This window comes from Chionomys nivalis, chromosome 14, assembly GCF_950005125.1.
Source record: "Chionomys nivalis chromosome 14, mChiNiv1.1, whole genome shotgun sequence".
Lineage (NCBI taxonomy): Eukaryota > Metazoa > Chordata > Mammalia > Rodentia > Cricetidae > Chionomys > Chionomys nivalis.
In genome coordinates, this window is record NC_080099.1 from 2,291,294 (window position 1) to 2,315,220 (window position 23,927).

The following is a 23,927-nucleotide window of genomic DNA, read 5'->3' on the forward strand; positions in this document are numbered from 1 at the left end:
GAACTGACCGTGGGGTTACCCAACCCTAGTTGTTAAATCGACAACAGGACCTCTACACCGAGGCTTCGGAAGCATCGTGGGAAGCAGAGAAATACTGTGAAAGGCAAAAGATAAGCACATCTATGAAGTAGTTATGTTTTCTACATAAGACAAGGAGTTATACCCAAAAGACACCATAATGGTTGCCTCAACAAGACGTGGGCATTCACAATGTCAGCTGGCATCCAAAGTGTTTGTGAGAAATCTCACCAGACCCTACCATTAGATAAAGATCTACAGTCAATTAATGACCATTAAAAAAAGGGATTCAGTCTTCTCCAGAGTCTTTTCCTGATAGGTTACCCAACTATAAAAGGTCAGCTCTACACACATATGCACAACACTAAATGAACTCAACAAGTGTGTGCGTCTGTGTATGGTTTAGCAAAAATAATTAAAGAATAGGTCATGAATTCATGGGAAGATTTGAAAGAAGAAAGCACAGAGTGGTAATGAAGTAAATACAGTATTCATGTTTATAATTATAAAAACATAATGAAATAAATTTTAAGGATAAAATAAATTATTTTTTAATTAGGAAATTATTTGAAATGAAGCTATTGACTTTCTAATTTTTGTGCGTTTTTGCTGATGGAGACGAAATCTTGATGTTGTTATCTTAGTTTAATTTCTTTACCATTGAGCTAGATCCTGTCCATATTAATAAAGTGTTTAAAGTAAAAGGGACACAAAACCTGAAAATATATATGAAATATATTTAACTTTTTAAAGATTTATTTATTTTATTTTATGGATATGAGTGTTTTGTTTGCATGTATGTGTGTGTATAGTATGTGTGGCTAGTGCCCATGAAGTTCAGAAGAGGGAATGAGGCCTCAGGGACTCGAGTCACAGATGTTGTGAACCAATATGTGTGTGCTAGGGATGGAATCTGCAACCTCTGAAAGCTGCATGTGCTTTAATCACCAAGATATCGCTCCAGACCAATAGAGCAAATAATTTAAAAGAACAGAAACATATTTATACTAAAAATATAAAATACCATATAGATATCAAATTTTATTTATTTTAGATTAATTAGCCCTACTTAATAATGAGAATGCCAGCGATACTGACTGAGAACACATATCACAGTCCTGTCGGGCTGATACTGGATGTTTTCTAAAATGGTACATGAAGAGTTCAGCTCTTTACTATGGTTTAGGGTGATGCTAGGGAATATTGCTTGAATATCAGTAACATAGTTGGCAAAAGTAAATCTGTATCCTCACATGCCAGCACCATCCATGCTGGTTCCATGAACACTTCAGGCATGTTCCTGAGACAGGATTGATGTCAAATGTCTACTGTATGTTCTTCCAAGCCGTGTTTTCACATTCTTCATAGCTATGCTCTTACATTCCTTTCTTATGGAACAAATTGGGTAAATGCTAAGATTTGGTCTCCTTGCTTATAAAAGAAAGCAATGAATTTTACAAGTGAGACACCAAGGCAAAACAAACTGTCCCATCGAGGTTTGCTGAACTTGAACAAGAGAAATATTTGTGGCCACATCCACATTGTTAATTGACCTAAAGAAACTCAGGAATGGGGCTGGAGACTTTTTGCTGCTCTTCCAGAGGACTCAAGCTCAATGTCCAGCAGCAAATCTGACAGTTTAAAGTACTCCAGAATTGCTCCAATGGGCAAACACACGAACACACACACACACACACACACACACACACACACACACACCACAGATAATAAACTAAGTCTTTAAAAAAATAAATTCAAGGAAATAAATGAAATTTATATTTTATTTCTCAACTCACCATTAAGTCAGATTTTGCGTTCCTGTTCAAGGCACACATCATTCCTAGGTGAAGAAAATGTACTGTAGAATGTACTCTTCCTTGTTATGCTCTGAGCTCCTATATTATTAGATGCTTTGTTTTTTATCCAACAAGAAGACACTCTGAACATTGAATGCCGAGGTGATAATTATAATTTTAGAAAAAGAATTAGTGTCTCATTGAAAAAGATAAATGGAATATTTGTTGATAACCTTAAAAACCTTGTAGCCTTAAAAGTGGGAGCCTTATATAACAACAAAAGAGAGAGCAGTTTGGTACCTGACATATTTTCCATCAAATGCACTTCCGCACACATCCCATTTGAAGTACCTTTTTCTCTTTTGTACAGAGGAATCGCTAGGAAATTGCTGACTCTGGGGCCATTTGCACTCTACCAGAAAAGCTTTCGATGATAGCAAGTAGCTTTTGAACACTGCAACTACAGGAGCGCTTCCTTTGACCAGCAAATGACCCTCAGACCCTAAACACTGCTTCAAAGATGAGATAAAATGGAAAAGTCCTTTTGATTGTTGCTCAGTAGACCATATTAGAAGTGAAAGACAACAACAACAATAAAAGAAAACATCCTGAAATATTATGACACTGAACAGAAATTTTCCAGTTAAGTTTTGGTAAGAAAAGGAATGTATCTTACATTTTTTTTTTATTTTCTAAACTAACTGTAAAATTCAAATTTGATATGAAGATGGATGTATTTCTGAAAAAATATTCAAGAATAATTTTAGAGTATGTTTTATTTTTTGAGAAACTACAAACATATATCTTTATTTGTGTATATTGTGATACTGTTATCTTTTTATACCATGGGGAATGATGGCATCAGGTGTAGCATGATTAATAAAAACTCAGAGACAGATATTGCAATTCAACCTGAGAACCATAAAAACAAAACAGCCAGTCATTGACTCTTACCTAGAACCTCAGTTTGAAAATGGTGAAACTGCCTCCAGGAAAACCTCAGAATAAGATTGCAACTGAAAGCTCTGTGCTTCTGTTTTGTAATCCTCTGTAAGGAGTAAGGGCATGCTCCACTACCACCTGGTTTCTATGGCTAGCTACTGGGGTTAAAGCTGTGTGTTATTGCTGCCTGTTCTGTAAGTCTGGCCAGTGTGGCTGTCTTACTTTTCTGATTTTCAGATAATCTTTATTTATTAAAATATGAATAAAATGCTACTACAGTCAGGATAATTGACATATCCACCATATCGAATATATGTTTCTTTTATGTAACGGGAAATATGTAATTTTATTTTTAAGACTAAAGAAAATAAGGTGAAATAATATACTATTACATTTCCCATAACAGCAAAGGAACACGGAAGGAATGCATCTTTGCTTGGTTGTAGACTTTTGGGGCAGTCTATATAGATCTTGTCTGTTGGACCTTGGAATCCAAGGACCTGAATACAAAGTACAGATTACAATCTGACACTGTGGACAACCTTCCTTCAGTTTCAGTGTGCTTTTATATATAGATAAAACAAAGATAGCAACGATTAGAAAAACATGTAAATAAAAGTCAGTAAGCAAATGCTAAATATTAACAGACCAGCCCTTCCATAGGACTTTCTCAGGACAGACTAGTTTAAACACAATTGCCTGAACAGTCTCTAGATTTCATCTAAGAAACATGAAAGCAAGGTAGGATTCAGGATACACTGACCAGTTTGGGTTCTGTAGCTATGTTCTGACATCCAAGAAGAATAAACATGTCTTATAATTTGAATGTCAATGTTGGTCATAGGAGACATGAAATCACACCCAAGAGCAATCCAGGGAACAAAACACACCCTCTGCCTTTGTAGCTTCTGTCTCTTTCACAGTTCTCCAGAGCATTGTTCAACATGCTTCATTCTTTTGATGATGTTCTGACATTGGTGGAAAATATGATCAAATTGTATGGGAAGCCTCAGTTTAGTAGACTGAACATCATTCTAAGAATGAACAAATACAAAAAAAAGTGTTAGATGAAAGCAAAATGAATCCTCTTTTATTTTCTAAAAAAGGTAAGAGTGTATAACATCACAAGGTGTCCTTTTAAATTTATAATCCCTTTGTTCCTCCCCTTATTTCTACATCGCATAGAATATGAAGTGGCTGTCAGTTTGATCAATGGTGTCCACATGTCTGTAGGTGTCAATTTTAAATTTAAACCCCACAGAAAATTTATTAGGTTTGTCTCCATGATGATTTTGAAGAAAGCAGCAAAGATCCTTCTGTAGATGTAGAAGTCAAAAAACATAATTGCTGTGGGAGAATTTTCTTGTACCCTGTAAAGTTTTGCCACTCATATTGGTTTAATAAAACACTGATTGACCAAGAAGTACAGGCAGGGCAACCAGACTAAGAGAATTTTGGGAGGAGAAAAGTCAGGGACACTGTCACCAGTCAGATGCGGAGGAAGCAAGATGAGAATGCTGCACTGAGAAAAGGGACCAAGCCACGTGGTTAAATATAGAAAAGAATTATTGCTTAATATAAGTTGTAAAAGTTAGTTAAGCCTGGGCTAATAGGCCAAACAGTTTATAATTAATATCAGCCTCTGTGTGTTTCTTTGGGACTGAATGGCTGCAGGACCAGACAGCATAGAAACTTCTGTCTACACAGAAGACAAATCAATCCATATTCTTTCTAAAATGATGTCCATTCATCTCAGAGATAATTGAGGCCAAAAGATTATCTTACTTGGACAAACACCAGAATCAGGCATATTTTCCCAAGGCTGTTAGTCACCCTCTTTTGACACTGTATGAAATCCATGAAAAAGTATTTTTCTGTATCTAGAGACTGATTTTCTCCCAATGTAACATTACCAAGGTTTTATTACTGTTTTCTATATTTTGATTTCTTTTTTTTAAATTTTTACAGATTTTACAGGAAGTGGCTGATACTAATTCAGGTCAGTAACACTGGTAGTCTATTTTAAGAGAACACCTAGGGCTGGAGAGGTGTCTCAACAGATAAGGGCACTGGCTGTTCTTTCAGGAGACCTGGGTTCATTTCCCAGCATCCATGTGGCAGCTCACAAGTGTCTGTAACTCCAGTTCCAGGAGATTTGACAACTTCACACAGACAAATATGTAGGGAAACACCAATGAACATAAAATAAAAATAAACATAATACATTAAAAAAGAGAGAAGGTCTACAACATCGCTTGAGATTCCCTTGCCACTGCTAACGAGGAAGGAAAGCATTTTAATACCATGCTCATTTTTCCTACCATGATTCCTCTATTGTATACCTACATCAGATCCTGATAACCATCTGCTTTCACACCCATTTGTGTTCACATGACAGCTATTAGTCAGACTTATGAGACAGGTAATATTTAGCTGAATTAACAATCAGAATGCCCGAATGCTTCAATGACATTTATAACTAACTGTTGTGTATAATAACAAGCAGGAACAACAGCTGCAGCAAACTTCCTATTAGGCAATAAAAATAAGGAATAATTCAAATTTATTGTCTGCCCCCAACTCACTTTCAAGCCATTGAATGACAAGTTAGCAGAAATTGAACACATCCCAAAGTAATGCATAAGAGGGGAATGCTTCTGAAAATAAAGCATTATCCAAAATTAGCTTCAATAATTCAAGAACTAAAAAAGGAGACCTCGCCTTAGAGCACTGTCTACATGTGTGTGGAACCAAGAACCCACAATGGAACTGTTTTCAATTGCTGAAGTTCTCAAACATTTCAAAGGGTTTTTAAAAATACATTTCTTTTAATATTTCTAGGTCATTGAATGAAGACAAAAATTAGAAAACTTGCTCTCTTGCTCTGATTTTATTTAAAAATGTTCCATGATTATGACAACATGTGTAGATATAAATCTCCATCCTCTTAATGGAGAAACTGACACTCAGAAATAAAGCTATTCTATTTGCAGTTTATTTTACTTAGAGATTGCATCTAAGATTAAAACATTCCTTCTCTGCAATTCACTAGATATTAAGCTTTTATTTTAAAAAAATCATGATTATAAAATCTAAATCATTTTTCAAAAAGAAAATCAAATTTTGTCTATCTGAGTGGAAATAAATCAGATCACTTCTGTCAGTACTAGTAAGACATGGCCACTGGAATTTCATTTTAATTTTCATTTAGTAGTTATTTTACTCATTCTTTAATCCGGATGACAACCTCCCAGGTTACTTATATTTTTGTTTTATTGTAGTACTGAATTCATTGAAAACTCATCAACATTCTTTGTTCAAAATGGAAAGTGCTCTAGGATTCTCATAAGGAATGTGAGAACTTTTTCATATTTTCATGAAAATGATTGTGTCAGAGGGATTTGAGGGAATATGCAATGCTTCATAGATGTAAAGGTAACAATTACATACTTTTCAGTTTACCACACCCTAGTTTCCATTCAGCACCCATACATTTGAAATAAGCCCTCTACTATAATCCTCAGATCCCTGAGAAAACTATCAATCCCAGTTGCAATGGTGCAGATATAAAAGTTGCATATACCCGCCGAAATCTCTCAGCAAACACTGTAGAGAATTATCCAGTTTGTGTAGAAATAGTCAATCGATGGATGTATAAAAGTGTAACGAAGTGTATTTTTTTATTTGCAATGTTTGTATGCATTTACAATAGAATATTATTCACCAATAATTGTGATGAGGATGAAAATTTCAGTTAAGATTTGCTGATATCGGGTTTGACAAGAAATTGATAATTGCTGAAGATGAGATTGGCACACATTTTCTTTTTCTAATGAAGAAAAAAACAAGTTATATTTTATAGGATAATAAAAAGAATGCATCTTGTTGTTTTGTAACAACTTAGTGTTTGATTTTGACTTTTTTTAAAACCTGTCTTTGTACTGAGGCTTGAATGTGAAACGTTCCCAGAAGCTTAAGTATTGGGAAGCTTCTTTCCCAGACGGTGGGTTGTTTGTGAATATTTAGGAATCTTTAGGAAGTGGAGTCTGACTAAGAGGAAGCAGATCAGGGGGTTGAGTCAGAGAGCATGACATTTTACTGCCTGGGTCTGCTTGTTCTGTTTCTACTTTCTGATTGATGACACAATGTATCAGGCTGCCACCAACTCCTGCTGCCTTGCCTTCCTCACCTTTGTCGTTTGTATCACCTCATGCTGTGATCCAAAATCAAGCCCTCTTTCTTTAAGGACTGAGAAAAAGAAAGAAAACTAAAAGGAAAAAAATACTACACTTTCCTACTAACTGTGCATTTTTGTAATGTTGATTTCAATTTCACTGTTCATTTGGTCTCTCTGTTATTTTTTTTTATAAACACATTTTAATTGATTTTTATTTTTTGCATTTTTCAGCCCCAGAATTTCTGCAGTGACTTTTTCCACTTCCTATAGTATCAGTCACACATCACAAGACATTGCAAGTAAATAATCTAGGCATTGTTAACGTCAGTGAACAACTAAAAGAACAAACAATTGTGTAATAATATCAGTGACCACATAAATCATTTTTGGTTTTTTTTTTTTTTTTTTTGGTTTTTCGAGACAGGGTTTCTCTGTGGTTTTTTGGAGCCTGTCCTGGAACTAGCTCTTGTAGACCAGGCTGGTCTCGAACTCACAGAGATCCACCTGCCTCTGCCTCCCGAGTGCTGGGATTAAAGGCGTGCGCCACCACCGCCCGGCTCACATAAATCATTTTTAAAAATAAGCACAACAGTAGTTATGCTTTTGATTTCATCAGATATTACAAACCTATGGTGGTGTTTTAACACAAATAATATATCAAATTTTTTATTGTAAGGTGATTTCTGCAGACATGAATGGATACATGTTTCTCTCTTTCACACATACACACAAATACACACACATGCACACACACAGAGAGAGAGAGAGAGAGAGAGAGAGAGAGAAAACAGTGACCACTCTTAAGAGAAATGTCATTGCAGCACATCTTAGCAATCTCCATTAAGCAGTACAACTCATATCCCTTGCATAAATGCTCCAGATATCCTTCAACCTGAAATTAAAAACAGCAGAGAAAAGAGAAAACCCCATGAAGCAAGTTCATTACAAGAAGTATGCTTAGATGTGTTTCAAGGAAGACCCACTTGTTCATCCCAGCCACCCGGCTACTTTAGCCCCAAAATAACCACATGTAAACTGTATTAATTAAAACACTGCTTGGTCCATTATCTCTAGTTTTTTTTTTTTAATTTTTCAATTCAAAATTAAACTTCCTCCCCTCCTCCCATTCCCCTCCCACTCCCCCACTCCCCCTCCTCCCTTTTCCTCCCTCCCTAAGAGGCTTAGGAAGCTTTGCATCCAAACAGACTAGGTCCCAAAAAGCCAGTACATGAAGTAGAAACAGGTCCCTGTGCCATTATCAATGGCTTCTCAGTCCGCTCCCATTGGCAGCCACATTCAGAGAGTCCTGATCCAGCTGGATTTAGTGAGCTCCCATTAGAATAGGCACACTGTCTCAGTGGGTGGACCAACCCCTTACAGTCCTGACTTCCTTGCTCATATTCTCCCACCTTCTGCTCTTCAACTGGACTTTGGGAGCTCAGTCCGTTGCTCTGATGAGTGACTTTGTCTCTATCTCCATCCTTCGCTGGACGAAGATTCTATGGTGATAATCATATTCGAGATAATCATCAGCGTGATAGTGGGGCAAGGACAATTCAGGCACCCTCTCCTCTGCTGCCCAAGGACCTAGCTGGGGGCATCCCCTTGGACATCTGGGAACCCCTCTTGAGCCAAGTCTTTTGACAACCCTAAAATGGCTCCCTTAATGTACATATCTTCTTCCCTTTCCCATATCTGTCCTTCCTCCATCTCCACCCTCCCACTCCCCAAAGCCTTCCCCAGTTTTTCTCTTCACCCTTCTCTCTCCCCTTTCCCCAACCCAACCAAGGCCCCTACCCCCACCCCCATGCTCCCAACTTTTGCCCGGAGATCTTGTTTGCTTCCAATTTGCAGGAGGGTCAATATATGTTTTTCTTTGGGTTCACCTTTTTATTTGGCTTCTCAAAGTTTGTGAATTATAGGCTTAATGTCCTTTGTTTATGGCTAGAGTCCACTAATGAGTGAGTACATACCATATTTGACTTTTTGGGTCTGGGTTATCTCACTCAAGATAGTGTTTTCTATTTCCATTCATTTGCAGATATCATTGTTTTTTAACGCTGAGTGGTACTCTAATGTGTATATATTCCCCAATTTCTTTATCCATTCTTCCATTGAGTGGCATCTAGGTTGTTTTCAGGTTCTGGATATTACAAATAATGCTGCTATGAACACAGCTAAACAAATGTTTTTGTAGTATGATTGGGCATATTTTGGGTATATTTCCAAGAGTGGTATTGCTGGATCCTGAGGTAGGTTGAGTCCCAATTTCCTGAGAAACTGCCACACTGATTTCCAAAGTGTTTGCACAAGTTTGCATTCCCACCAGCAATGGATGAGTGTTTCCCTTACTCCACATCCTCTCCAGCATAAACTATCATTGGTGTTTTTGATTTTAGCCATTCTGACAGGTGTAAGATGGTATCTCAAAGTTGTTTTGATTTGTATTTCCCTGATCGCTAAGGAAGTTAAACATGACCTTAAGTGTCTTTTGGTATCTCTAGTTTCTTATTGGCTAATTCTTACATCTTAATTTAACTCAATTCTATTAATCTGTGTATTGCCACGTGGCAGTGGCTTACTAGGTAAAATTCCCAGCATCTGTCTCAGGCGGATCCATAGTGTCTCTCTGACTCTGCTCTCTTCCTCCCAAATATCGTTTAATTTTTCTCTGCTTACCTAAGTTCTGCCCTATCAACAGGACCAAAGCAGTTTCTTTATTAACCAATGAAAGCAGCACAAAGACAGAAGGATCTCCTACACCACAGCTGTGTGCTATGAAACATACAGTTAAAGTTTCTTATTTGTAACTTTCATTCTGTGGTGTTACTAAAGAAACATAGTAAGAAATATCTTTATCTACATAGAGCTACAACTTGTTCAATGCAAATTAGAGGCAGGTGGTATATGTAAGGGAGTTTATGTGAATATGAAAATGAATTTAATATTTACTTGAACTACATCATTTTAAATTAAGGTGCTCTAGCAATTATGTATGCATATATCCACCTTCATATAGATGCATCTACACATATGACACACACACATAATTACTTGTGTAGGTTCAGTATCATGATTTCTAATATAACAAGATAGATACAAAGGTAATATATAACACATCTTCTGTGAATTCTGAGAACATACTCTGGGGTTGAAGGATAATCACTGACCAGAATTCTACTTAGATGTGAACCGTGCATCCTGGGACACTGGAGGATAAAATGAACAGGAGCTAGACTTGCCAGGGTATTTAGTGTACCTAGGATCTGTTGTTCTAGACAATGTCTTCCTTCCAGGATACTTGGGCTTCCTTTCACCATCCTTATGGCAGTCTCTGACACTGTGAGAAATATTTTCCATGCACCTTAGAAAAGGATTCTCGGATGGTACCCCAGACTGTGGATTTGATGATTACAGACACTTCCTCCAAATGCAGTATAACAAGTTTGTTCTTTTTTCCTATCTTAATTTTGTTTTGATTCAGGTAGTCAAGGGCACATGTTCCCACTCGGTAGGTGAGACTGCAGTTGCACTGTCAAAACTCCTCTCACTGGAGCCATCCATCTACCACTGCTTCTGTCATCCAGACTTCACATAGAGGCTGAAAGCAACTGGCAGTCTTCCCTGAGATAGCCACTTGCATGCATCATTTTGTTTTGTTTTGTTTTCTGCATAATTTATCAGCAAGTATTTAGTGAATATAACTTAAAATGTCACAGGACATTGTGAAAAATTGTCTGAAAAATTCCATTAGTTTATTCGTAAATCTGTAACTGGAGTGCCTGTAGTGTGGCACATTCTAAACTGTGTGATTATATTTCAACTTTGTTTAGTTAATGGAGTATATCTATTCTTATTTTTTTATGCCTGCAGGCCAGAAGAGGGCACCAGACCCTATTACAGATGGCTGTGAGCCACCATGTGGTTGCTGGGAATGGAACACAGGACCTTTGGAAGAGCAGGCAATGCTCCTAACCTCTGAGCCATCTCTCCAGCCCTATTCTTATTTTTTTTAAAAAAATAATCATTTCTTATAGAAGATAGGTTTATTTTGCTATAAGAACATGAGTGAAATAAATTAAGAAATAAAATTAAGAATTAAATATCTTGACTTTTGTGCCGCAAACACATATAAAATAGCGAGGTATGGCAAGACAACTTAGTGTGAATGCTGATTTCACAATTTGCCTACTGTGAACAGTGCAAGATTAAATATGCATGTAAAATTCCATGTTGTATGCTGGCTTAGATTCCTTTGAGTATATATTTAGAATCATATAATACATCTATCTTTTGCTGTTTTCTTTGTATGTATTTGTGTGTGTGAGAGAGAGAGAGAGAGAAAGAGAGAGAGAGAGAGAGAGAGAGAGAGAGAAGAGAGAGAGAGAGAGAGAGAGAGAGAGAGAGAGAGAGAGAGGAATCTCCATAGTGACTTACAGAAAGTTTCCTCTGGATTACAGTTCCTCTGGCAGACACAGGGCATCCTATTCCTGACAACTGTTTGATATGACAGGAAATTTCATTCATCTGTTAGATACAGGCTTGCTTAATTTTTATTTAGAGAAAAAAAGATGTTTTCGCAAGAAAATAGAATTGGGGATGATCATATTTAATAATGACATAGACTCAAGAATGATATAAGATTTCCTTTTTCAGGTATAATCTATACAAAACAGTGAAAGAAATACAGAGAGAGGAAGGACTATTTAGACAGGAACAGGGAACCATCAGTAAGGGCTAGTGAACAATAGAAGACAGTAGAAAATAAATGACCTAAGCATATTAGGAACACATGAAAACATCACAATAAGCCCTCCAAATTTGTACTATGTATAGACACTGTTAAGATTATTGTTAAAACTGATTTATTGGATTATCATTAACTTAAGATGATAAAGAGGGGAGCAATTTGATTTTCAATATTAGACAATATGTTTCTCTAGATGAAGTCTCTGGATAAGTAGAACTGAAGTATGAAGAAGTCAGAAGCAAGGGTATCTATACATTGTGATTTTGTCTATACAGTTATCAGAAGAGGAAAAGGCTGATCTACAATGATTGAAGAGAGTAGACAGCCTGCATGCTATGCTGAAGGGTCAATGTGTAATTGAAATGATTAATTATTGAGCTTTTTTTTGCATCCTACTTGCCTGATAATAAGCATACATTACTTCACTTAAAGCAATAAAAATGTTGCATTTAAATTCGCATGCATAATAATAAACATTTCGACAATATAATTGAAAGAAATAAATATCAGAGTATTGTAGCCCATCGTACGAGAATGAAGGATCTTTAATAGCCCACTATTTGTGCTTTTATTCATCTTCTCACTGAGCATGATAAAGAAGCTGAGACCTTACTGCCTTTGTCATCTTCCAAAGTTAACCATTTCCTAGAATTCCCTACTGTAAACTATTTTCTTTTTATTTAGGTTATTTTGAAACCTTTATCCATATAATCTCTTGGAATAATGACCTGGTTCAATGCACAAAAGCCTCAAAACTGGAACAAATTTTTATATTTAGCAAAATAGTTCCTGTTAACATATGTAAATGGATTTCATGTCTCAGTTTCTTTACATAGACTCCAGCATCACATCTGTATTTTGTATTTCTAAATAGGTATATGCACCCAGTCATTGTGTCTGTAATTTCGTTATAGTCGTCACAAATAAAATTGTATAGTTCATGTCATTGAAGAAATTTGCCTTTTGAAGGAGACAGGTTAGTTCATGCATAACTGATAGTATCAAAATACAAAAAGAAAAAAAAGAGAAGGAAGTAAAATAACTTTATGGCAAAGGAGAAAATAAGATTCATTTTTGTCTCAGTTTAAAATTGTTCTTAGAAATTTTCTCCAGACCCCTTCTTTTTGCTAAAATTTTCCACCAATGAACCCAATAATTTCCCCTTGATTGTTTCCCACGCACTACAGTGTTTTACCATCCTAATGACCTCTAAATAGATAAATATGCCAGGAACACTGCAGCTGTCTCTGCAGCATGACTCTCCTCAGTTAAGCACAAATATAAAACTTCAAAGTGCATTATCATTTTCATGTCGTTTATCATGCTGTGTGGAGTTTCATTTGGCTACTTGAATAAGTCAGAATGGCCTTGCCTCGTGCACTGGGGTTAAACCAACGCACTCTGTTCAATGGCTCATTTTATCTTCCAGAGCATTGAAGAAGAAACATTTGGTGAAGGTGACATTTCTCCTGCTCTACCTTAAATGATGTTTAATCATCATCATCATCATCTGGTGTTTCCTTTTTCTAATCTAACTTCCTTACAAAAATTGGATATTGTTTGATCCCTGCTTCCCATTTCTTACTTGGCAAATCATGGATTTGTAGACACACAGGTGAGGACTTCACTCTTACTCCTTTTTGATCAGAAATGATGATTGTCTTTGAACTGACCACTGACTGAAGGAGAATTTGGTAATTCTTTCTCTCAAAATCTCCTACCTGATCCCTTAAAGTAGTGTACTTTTGTTCAGAGGATCCAAACCCCAGCTCTACTGACATAAACTTCAGATCAAAATACTCATGTCGGAACAGTAAGGGTTAGAACCTTAAGGTCCCAAATTGAACAGTATATAATATGCACATTATAAGTATGCTACCTCTCGGTACCCTTCAAATGTGCACACGCACACATAATGAGTGCTGGACTTTAGTTCATATTCATTCTGGGACTGTTTGTCCTGACTTGTTATGTGTTGTTGAGTCCTTTGTCCGCTAAATGCACTCTGAGTGTATCTTGTTATTTTCTTAACTGAGATTCTCCAGGCTCATAACAACTACCTAAATTTCTATTCCTCCATTGGACATTGACTTCCAAATGCTTATAGAATCTTGACCTTTTTACAGAGAATATAATGATGCTTGCCATTGTACCACTGAATTTTAGGAAACTCAAAGAAGTGCCTTAGTAAAATCTAATTATAAATGTAAAGTAACAGTCACCTTTTAAAAGACTTAAAATAAGTTATGAAGATTTAAACCACTTGATTTGGTAAAAGAAATTCGTCTACTATATAAAATGCAATGAAATCCTAAAGCTATAAATTCATGAATTATAAAATGTATTTTATGGAAGGCAAGTATAAAGAAATCCCCACACTTAACTTGTCTCTTCTTTGAACCTATTAATTATAGCAATTTCTTTTTAGGAGCAATTTCTTTTTAAAATATACTTTTGGTTCATGTTACTCTAATAGTCTGTTTGAAAAGTATTTCAGTGATTTTAACTGAGATCATTTGGCTTTGGATTATGACTCGCATACTTTTGACTGTGTTTATCTCTCACAAGTAAGGAATCCATGCCTGACTAGTCTGGCTTCCTTGTCATTCACTCTCGCACCTTTGCCTCAGCTCACTTCCTGCTCTGTCTTCTACAGCACACAAGGCCACATCTGTGAAACTCAAATGGCTGGATGTCACTTCACCTCACTTAACCGTCCTCAATACTGCCTCTGTGAAAGGGGAATGCAGAGGATGTGTGATCAAACACCTGCTCCGTCTATACAAAGGGATGGGGTTGGCCTCAGTGTCAAAGTGATTCTGACAGTGGAAAATGACATGCACACACGCCAGATGCTAAGATCCTGGAGGCGTTTGAACTCTCTGCTCTGAAGGAAATGGGATGCATTTGAAGCTTAATGAATGTCTGCACAGTATAGGTCTCTTCCTCCTCTGAATATTAAAGACTGAGTATTTAGCTAGAGTGTTAGTCCTCAGAACTATTCTTAAGTGCACTCAGGACAATCGGCATTATCCCTGAGAAAATCAGGAAACAGGAAAATTAGCATTATCTCTGAGAAAATGCCTGATAGCTACGGAAAAGTGATTGTACTATCATCATCCACCCATTTCATTGATGGGCATGTCAAAATGAAGAAGCATTTAAGTCGTATGAACTTTGAGGCACCATGGCCTGCTAGTAAAATTATACTTTTTTATTGCTCCATATTTTTCTACAAATAGAGAATTACAGGACCAAGAAGAAACCTTTTGAATGTGTTGATGAGTGTGAATCTTTGAAATACATCCTGGGAGTACAGCCAACTAATGATTGAAAATCAATCTCTAGACTATTGTATGAATATCTCCTTTGAGAAAATAAAATGTTTATTAACCTCACGTAGAGTACAGAAGGAATCAGAGAAATAATACCACTGAAGTCTAGCTTGGTGAGCCAGAGAGTTTAACTATGGTCTCTTATGGGAGCACAGGTGAGGGTTAATTGTGGAAAAAGGGTCAGGGGCTATTTACAGGAGCAGGACCCCATACTACTGAAGGAAACATTTCCTGCAACAACTTTAACCGTTTGTACCATCAGGAGAGTGACACCTCTCAAATGAAATCAGGGAGCTTTAACGCTGCTTACATAACCTTGAGGATAGAAAAGACCTCACGTGACAATTTCCCCTTTCATGAACAAATGGTATCGGGTTCAAACTGCTTGAGGAGTCCTGTGGGTAACCACAGCTGTGAGGAGTTCAGATGCATCACAGCCGTGCAATGCCTAGACACGTTGTTCAGCAACTACCAAAGAATTTGCAGATTGTAAGAAAAAAAGAAAACAAGCAAACCAACCAAACAAACAAAAACACTGGGGTGTGTCTTATAGGATGATCTCAGGAAATTATTTCAAGTCAATTTCGAGACAAATAACTCAGGATAGTAAAAATAAGGGAATATCATTGAACAAGTGTGAAATGATAAAATTTGGTGACACAGTCCCTTCTGTGTCAAATGAGAAACTTTAACTCTGATTACAATGTTTTGAAGGAAGCCAACATTGCTAAGCAGAGACAAAATTCCTTCTTTTAATGTTACACAGTGCTAAGTTAGATAGAAAATTAGAATACATATTCCTTTAGCACAAACTCTGTGTGTGTGTGTGAGTGTGTGTGTGTTTGTGTGTGTTGAAGTACAAGGCAAATCCAATTTCCAACCTTTTCAAAGCAAAATGAAGGATGACCGTTTGGTAAATTTCTATTCCTGGCTGTTCTTCAGCATGACACAAATCTTGACATCAGAATTTTGAATCTGTTATTTATCACAGCTACAGGAAGGTACCCTGTGTCTGCCTTCAGTGTGGAACAGTCTGTTGATGATGAGGTTATGCAATTTAAAATCGCCTAAGGAAGCCTCATGGCAAAGCTTGCTGTTTATTCTGTCTATGTATATTTCCTCATTATATTTCACTTTTGAAAGTCGATGTTCGTAAGTAGTGAGATAGAGTTATATTCCGGAGTGAAGCAAACAGGGTGATAATTGCACATGCTATTTAGCTTTATATCCTCTTCGGCGTGATGAAAGCTATGTTCTCGTCAAATGCCATTTGGCAAGAAAACACAAATGTCAGCATTAGGTGCATTCATTGTCTTCAAGCAGGTAAAATTTACTTAGCTCCTTGGCAATCATGTCACAACAGGAGAGGCGCCTTTAACATGTATCCCTGTGGGGAGATGACAATAGGAGTGGGCCCATATTTATGAGTTGCTATTTATGTGACAGCCATTTTTAAAGACCCTGTCTTGTTGAACACTTGTCAAGAGAAAATGCTAAATACAATTGCGTTGAATCTGTCTCCTTATACAAGCGTAATTGGGAAAAAATTCAACAGAACATTTTAAGAAGGATATTATTTCGGTCACTTCAGATAAACAAGCACTTAAATGTCCAAGAAACAGATTCATAGACAAATACGAATGTAGAAAAATAACACTTTTTATTAAAGTACATTCTTATGTAAAGGCAAATTGGTTAAAATTCTGCACAAATATTAATAAGACACAAATGTTCTATCTCATTTCTGAGTCTCCCTTAATTTGTTGTTGAGTAGAAGCAATAATACCCCAGCTTATGGGTTTGCTTATGCTAATCTTTCATAAAGCTTACAATGGCATTTGACAGATATTAAAAAATCAATTGGCATAATAATGCACCATCTTCCAAGAAAATAAAATATTTAGTTAAAAAAAGAGGTATTTGGGTCATTCAAATTGATTAGAGAGTATGATAGATATGTATGAATTAAAATGCAGGCTGATATGCAGTAAATTATGTACCACTCTGATTTAACATCTGAAGCTGTGTTTCAGATTTCCAAATAATGTTTTTTAATATAATATCACTTCCAAGAGCAAGCATGCTATACTTTTAAAAACTCCAGAAAATTCTTCAAAATTTGGCTTAGTGAAAGCACTATTCAGTTTTTCTTAAATAACAATATTGTATGTGGGGGCACACCTTTGTTTGTTTATTTGTTTATAATAAAATCTAATCTCTTAAATATAACATTAAATCTTTACAAGGTAGGCCATGTTACATTAACAAAACCATTAATCAAATGATAAATATTTCTGTAAAATTGTTCTGTGTTCTGCCTATAATAGTGATTAAAACTGTTACCCACAGAAATCTCTGTATTTTTGTAGACCACACCAATTATTTTTCAGTATTGAGAAGCTGAGTGATTATAGATAACGTTACAGTCTGTCCACATAGCATATTTTCATTGTAAGTGGTTCACAGATAGACTTTAGACATGGAACCTGTGCCATCTCAACTATGACTCAGAGTAGATATTCAGCATGGGCATGTGGGCCTCTTTGAGACACTGAGTGGTAGAATTGCTAAATCACAGAATAACATAATCTCAACATATTTTTTTCGGTAAGTGCGTTATATTTTGTTATCTATTCATTATTTTATTTCATGCCATGATTAACGTAAGGACTGAGACTCACAGAGACGTTGTCATAATAGTCATTATTATTTAAATATATATGAAAAAGAAAAAAACAATTCAAAACTAAATGAAAAGTCATGTTAAATTATTGCTGATGATTTCAACAATTATAAAGAGCATTATCATTAACTTAAATAAAGAGAAGCTTCAATATTTGGTCAGATATTAAGCTACAGTCTCAGCATTAGCTCTTCATGGTGAATAACAGGTAGGGCTACAGTTGTCAAATAAACTGAGTGTCACCCTCTCTCTACCAAGGAGGGTGAAGAACACACCATCAGTCACTTCCCTGAGAAGACAGAGCATAGTCACAGAAGCTGTCCAGTGTCTTCATAGTTTGCTCAAGATCTTCCCAGTTAATGGCCTATTTACACTCTAATGGCACTGTTAAGGCACCTTTTTTTTGCGAGTAAACAGAATAGACCCTTCAACATTAATTTGAATTCAAAGATTTCCCCTTGAAGCACAGCAACTTTGAACCCAGTGGGATCTAGTTCTATTAGTCATGTAAGTGAAGATCTACTCTGTATGTGGAACCTTGGAGTTGAATCTCTATTTAAAGGAAAATCAGACATGCAAACCTTAAATGCCAACAATCATAATATTTATACCCAGACTGTCTCTTTATGCTTGGCTACCAACTCTTGATTCTTGCATTGCTCCTACTCGTCATTTGTAGGGGCTGGGCACTATGGGAGTCTCAAAGAAGTTCATTGTGACACCTGGGTTTCGTGATCTTTCCTGTCTTCTCCTCTCTTCTCTTCTCCTTTCTGGCATTTCCTTCCTTCCCTCTCTCCCTGTCATCTTCTCTTCTCTTTCCTTTTTTCCTCTGTCCTATCCTCCTCTCTCTTTCTTTTATAGCTTGTTTTTTTTTGTTATTGTGACAAAGAAAATCTATAACCCAAAGCAAATTGGTCAAGAGAGAGATTATTTCATTTTATAGGTTTCAGTCTGTCAGTGAAGAAATTCAAGACAGGAATTGAAGCAGAAACCACGAGGGGAAACTGAATATTGGATTCTACCTAAGTTCACTGTAAACTAGAATTTTTATACAATGTAGTTTTACCTGGTTAGGGGTGTACCACCCACAATAGAGTAGGGCCTCTCATATCAATTAGCAATCTAGAAAGTGTTGTAGTCCAACCAGATGGAGTCAATGCTTCTACTGGAGCCCTTTTCCCCAGTTATGTCAATCAGTTATCCCATTCCTCCACTACACCTCTTTCAGCTGTCATGTGGCGGACAGGATTACTCAACCAAGTACAACCTGTTGGATTTTCCTATCATGTGCTACTTTGTATTAAGTCTTAAAATAAATGTACACCCAATGATGAGATGATACCTACAAATCTGAGAGCTCAAAAGACATTATTTTTATAAGTTTATTGATTTCAGTTCTCTGTTAAAGTAATGGGATGCTGATTCACATATACAACTATATTAACAATATACTCTTTAAAATTCATTATACTGTGCTCAAGAATATTAAAGGGTATAATCAATTCAACATTCATTTCTTTTGCATTTTGGATATTCATGTTATGCCAGGGATAAGCATGAAATACTTTTCTCCCATTTGCATTCATATTTTATTTGAATAGCTTCTACAATTATAAAATGTGCTTTTTATATATCTACTGTTCATAATTTTCAACACAATTTTGGTATTGCATATTTTCTTGCAGGTGTTACCATCATCATCTGATATTGTTCACAGCAGCATAACCAATGTGGTTTGTATCAAGATTTTGCATTTAATTGGATATACAAAACCTACACTACTATTTCAAGGAGAATTTAATATTTCAAATGAGCTTAAGTCTAAGATTAAACAGAGAAAAAAATATAATTCCTCACTGGGACAATCAAGGCTGTTCCACTTGAAGAACTGCACTTTGCCCCATGAGCCATTCTACAGCTTAGATTTGCATTTCAAACCTTCTCTTATAAATTTCAGGAGTCTTTCAATTTTTTAGGGTTATATAGTCACTTAAATACTTCTACAATCATGAAGTCTCTATTTTCCATCCTCAGTTAAAAAAATAAGAATCAATCTTTTCCTGTCTTTATCCAGAAAAATTAATTTCTTCAAGTTTTTTTTTAAACTGACATCAAGATTTGATTTACAGAAAGGCTTACTGTTAAAATTCCTACTGATGAAGACAGCGACCTACAAATCTGTGCTACGGGAGATGTGAAGACACACCAGCAGAGGCATGTCTACCTCTGAATCCCTCATCCCCAATCTCCCTTTCCTCTATGAGGACACTTTTCTGTTGGTGATAATGAATGATTTTTGTAAATTATTTAGTAAAAATACCATGAATCTCATCACAGTTAATACTTTTACTGAATAAATATTGGACCTGACCACTAAAAATACAAAAAAAAATTTTTAGAAGAATAAATTATAGCTGCATTTTCACAACTTATTTAGAGAAATATCATGTACTTCCACTTTCTTCTACCTACCCTGCCGTTTAGGTCTATGTCTGAGGGACTAGCACTTTTTAGAGGGCTGGGTCTGTGAGCAATGTGCATACAACATGAATATAAAAATTAAATTCTTAAACAGGAATAAGAGAGGCCTCTAATAGGAGGTAGAGGGGCAAAAAAATGGAAGGATAATAAGGTATGGGGATGATACACTCACAGCACATTAGGCAATAGTGCGAGTATGAAATTATATAACCCAGTATAAAAAATGTATTTTAAGAAGATTCCTCCAATAAAAAAAAAGCAGAGGTTCAATCCACATTTCTGTAGAAACACAAGTATGAGCAAAGTCATGAGCTGCATAAGTATCAATGTCTTTAAACAAGAGTCATGATGTCCCTCAGCCTTACATTTCTGACTGAGACACATAGGTATACTTTCCCCAACTTTTCATTCTTCTTAGTACTGGAGATGTATTTAATGTTGACATTCAATAAGACCTCACATTATTATGTACTTATCATAATTATGTATTTTCCTATTACAATGCTTCATACCAATGTCTCTCACTGCAATCAAAGACAGATATGTGCAATTTATATACTAAATATTTCTGATTTTGAATTCTGTGTCCCATTCTGTAAAATGATACCAATCATTAAAAAAAAATCAACCCAGACATCTCACCCTTATAACTGATAAAACTATAAAGATGTGGGAATTTCATCCTACAACAAACTTTGCTTTAGTGAGCTCAAACGAGGTTTATCTCAGTTGAGGGCTCACATTGTAAGGATTGGAGAAAAAAGCATGAAGATTATAGTGATGACTTTTGATAACTGATTCTAATGTGGCATTATGGTTTGTATGTTTCTAAGCCTTGTATGCATATGTACACAGCATGGTAAATCCGATGTGAACATGTGGTAAATGTGTGTGCCTTCAATGCCATCTCTCCTGTGCACCTCATTCCTTTATCAGAAGTGAACAGTAATTGTTGTAGTTGTATTGACATTATCATTATTATTACTAATTTTCTAAGGGAGTATCTAGATGAAACCTAGAGTAGAGGGAAGAGAGTAAGCATGGTCTTCAACTTCTTAAAGTCCCAAACTCCCACTGTACCCATTGTTTCCAGCAGGGCTGAATTAAAAGTGGAGACAGGATGCAAGACCCTAACACAGCCAGCAGAATACAGAGTCTCTTGGAAACTCATGTGCAGGAGGCAAACCTCAAGATATTGTGGATAGCCGGCTGCACTAACCTACTGTCTTATTCATGAACACTTTTTGTTGTTTTCCTACATAGTACATAAATGTGGGCTACAGAATAGTGTCTCTAAGATTCATAGTCTCCACCTGGGATGGGCATATCAACTTTTCAATTTCACACAAAGGAAATATAGGCTCAAAAGTTAAAGTAGTTGCTCAAGTTAAACTGATAATTTTATGGCAAAGTGGGATCTGAATTTTGCTCTGGAAGTTATTAAGGAAAATGGTCATGTTTTAAAAATGTGAAAAGTAAATTGTATGATATTGTATGTGAAACAAACCATGAATATAAGTGAGAAAATTCTAGTTAATCCACTTAATTCAAATCTGGAGTGATAAATAATATAAACTGAACTTGCAGTCCCACTGATAATATACGCTTTAATGCAGAGATGTCAGGAAAGTTAAATCCTAAATTGTAAAAACATGTTCCACTTCATTATACCTTAAGATACACAGATATCAGTCATCATAGAATACTAAGAAGTATCAGTTACACAAAAGCAATATATCTTCAGTACTCTTAAATATTAGAAACTATGCTCCCCATATTTATTTAAAAGGAAAGCAAATATTGTCTTTCTTAGACTGGAATTGATAAGCTGTAGCCTCATGGGAGAATTTTGCTGCTGTAATAAGTACACAAGGAAAGTTTGTACATTGGCCCAGGAGCAGCCTACAATGCAGACCACCCACAGGGAGATGAATAATTACATAATCGAGAGGGGCTGGCTAAATTCATTGAGCCTGCCCTTCATTAGAACTCTTCTAAATAGACACTTCTAGGAGCATAACAGAAGAAGCTGGTGACAGGAGGTCAGATCGGGACAGATTCTAATATCAGAGACCTCATGGCACTTGCAGAGAAATTTATAATCTAATCTATTAAATTATTAAATTACTAAATTAGATTACTAAAACCCCAACCAAAACCAATCCAAAAACTAAGCCTCAAACCAAAAAACAAAACAAACAAACAAAAAAAAAAACCACATAAAAACTACCCACTCTTGGGTGTCTTCCCTGCTTCCTTCAATTCCCATCCCCGAAGTCAGAAGTTCTGTCCCAAAAGAGGGGCTCCATGGGGTGTGGAAAAGGAGTAAGACATAAAACGAAGGGAACAAGGAAAAAGGAAAATAGGTCTCTGCTCAGTATTTTCTTTGAAATCAAGAACTGGAGCAGACGTCTGCTGTCTCTTCCCCAAGTGACTAAGAGGGTTCTTTTAAGTTATAAGCATTTATGGAAATTTCCCTCTATACATTATGTCTACCTTTCTTTTCCTTCTGGGTCAAAATCAAACAAGCACATTGCTCTACATAAGCAGCCATTATGTGCTTTCTGATAAAATATTCATTACTAAGAAACTTCACAATGCTAACTTATTTTGGGGGAAATACATGAATTAAAAAAATATTAAAGTGTCACTTATGCTATAGAATAGCTTCTACCTGGTGAAGGGAACAAGATAATGCTTTTGTTAGTTCCTGTCTTAGCTTGATTTCTTTTGCTGTGTTGAAAACCATTACCAAAAACAACTTGGGGAGGAAAGAGTTGATTTTCTCTTACAGAACTCAGGTCACTCTTCATCACTATGGATGTCAGTGCAGGAATTTGGAGGCAGAAGCCAGAGAAGAAGCCATGGAGGGGCCTCTTACCGGTTTGCCCCCAATATTTCCCCAGTCTGCCCTTTTATACAATATATGCCCACCTGTGCAGGGTAGCACACTGCCCACAATGGGTAAGAACTTCCAGAATTGAAAGAAAGAGGATACTATAAGAATTTAGAAGCCTGTGGTACTTTCCAACTTCCTTGGGGTCATTTTTTCAGAATTCCACATATCCTTGAAGAAGAGACTCAGTTATTAATTTACAATACTTAGCTTTTAAGTACAGATTAAACAACTGTGCCTTTAGATCCACGCATCACTTATTATTTAAAAACTCTTTAGTGTTAAAATGAGAAGGTATCACTTCCCATGATTATTTGCAAACAGCATGAGCATTACTGTCATTTTGAATATTCTCTTTACACAAATTCTCTCCCTCTGTATGTGTGTATATGTGTGTGTACATATGCATGTTTGTGTATGTGTTTCAAGAAGGCTTTCATGTAACACAGGCTACAGGACATAAAACTTGAGACTTTACAGCTTATACATCTCAGGTGCCAAGCTTAGGCATGAGTTACCACTCCCGGCTCTTGTGTTCTGAGTTTACTCTATTTTAATGATCATTCTCAGACAAAGCTACCTTGACTGGTGTGTATTAGCAGGAAATATTGTCAAAAACTATCTGGACATTTTTCAAGTTTGGATAATAAACCAATGCACAACTACGGCTCTCTCATTGTATTTCCTGACAATGCCAACTATCACTGAACTACATAGAAAGTATATTGAGGATTTCGACAAATGTAAGCCAACCCTCTAGGTATTTGCTTCTGACATTTTAAGACTATCGAATTATGAGTTATTTCTAAGGTTGAGAGATCAGAATTAGCAAATCTTGTTTTTTATTTA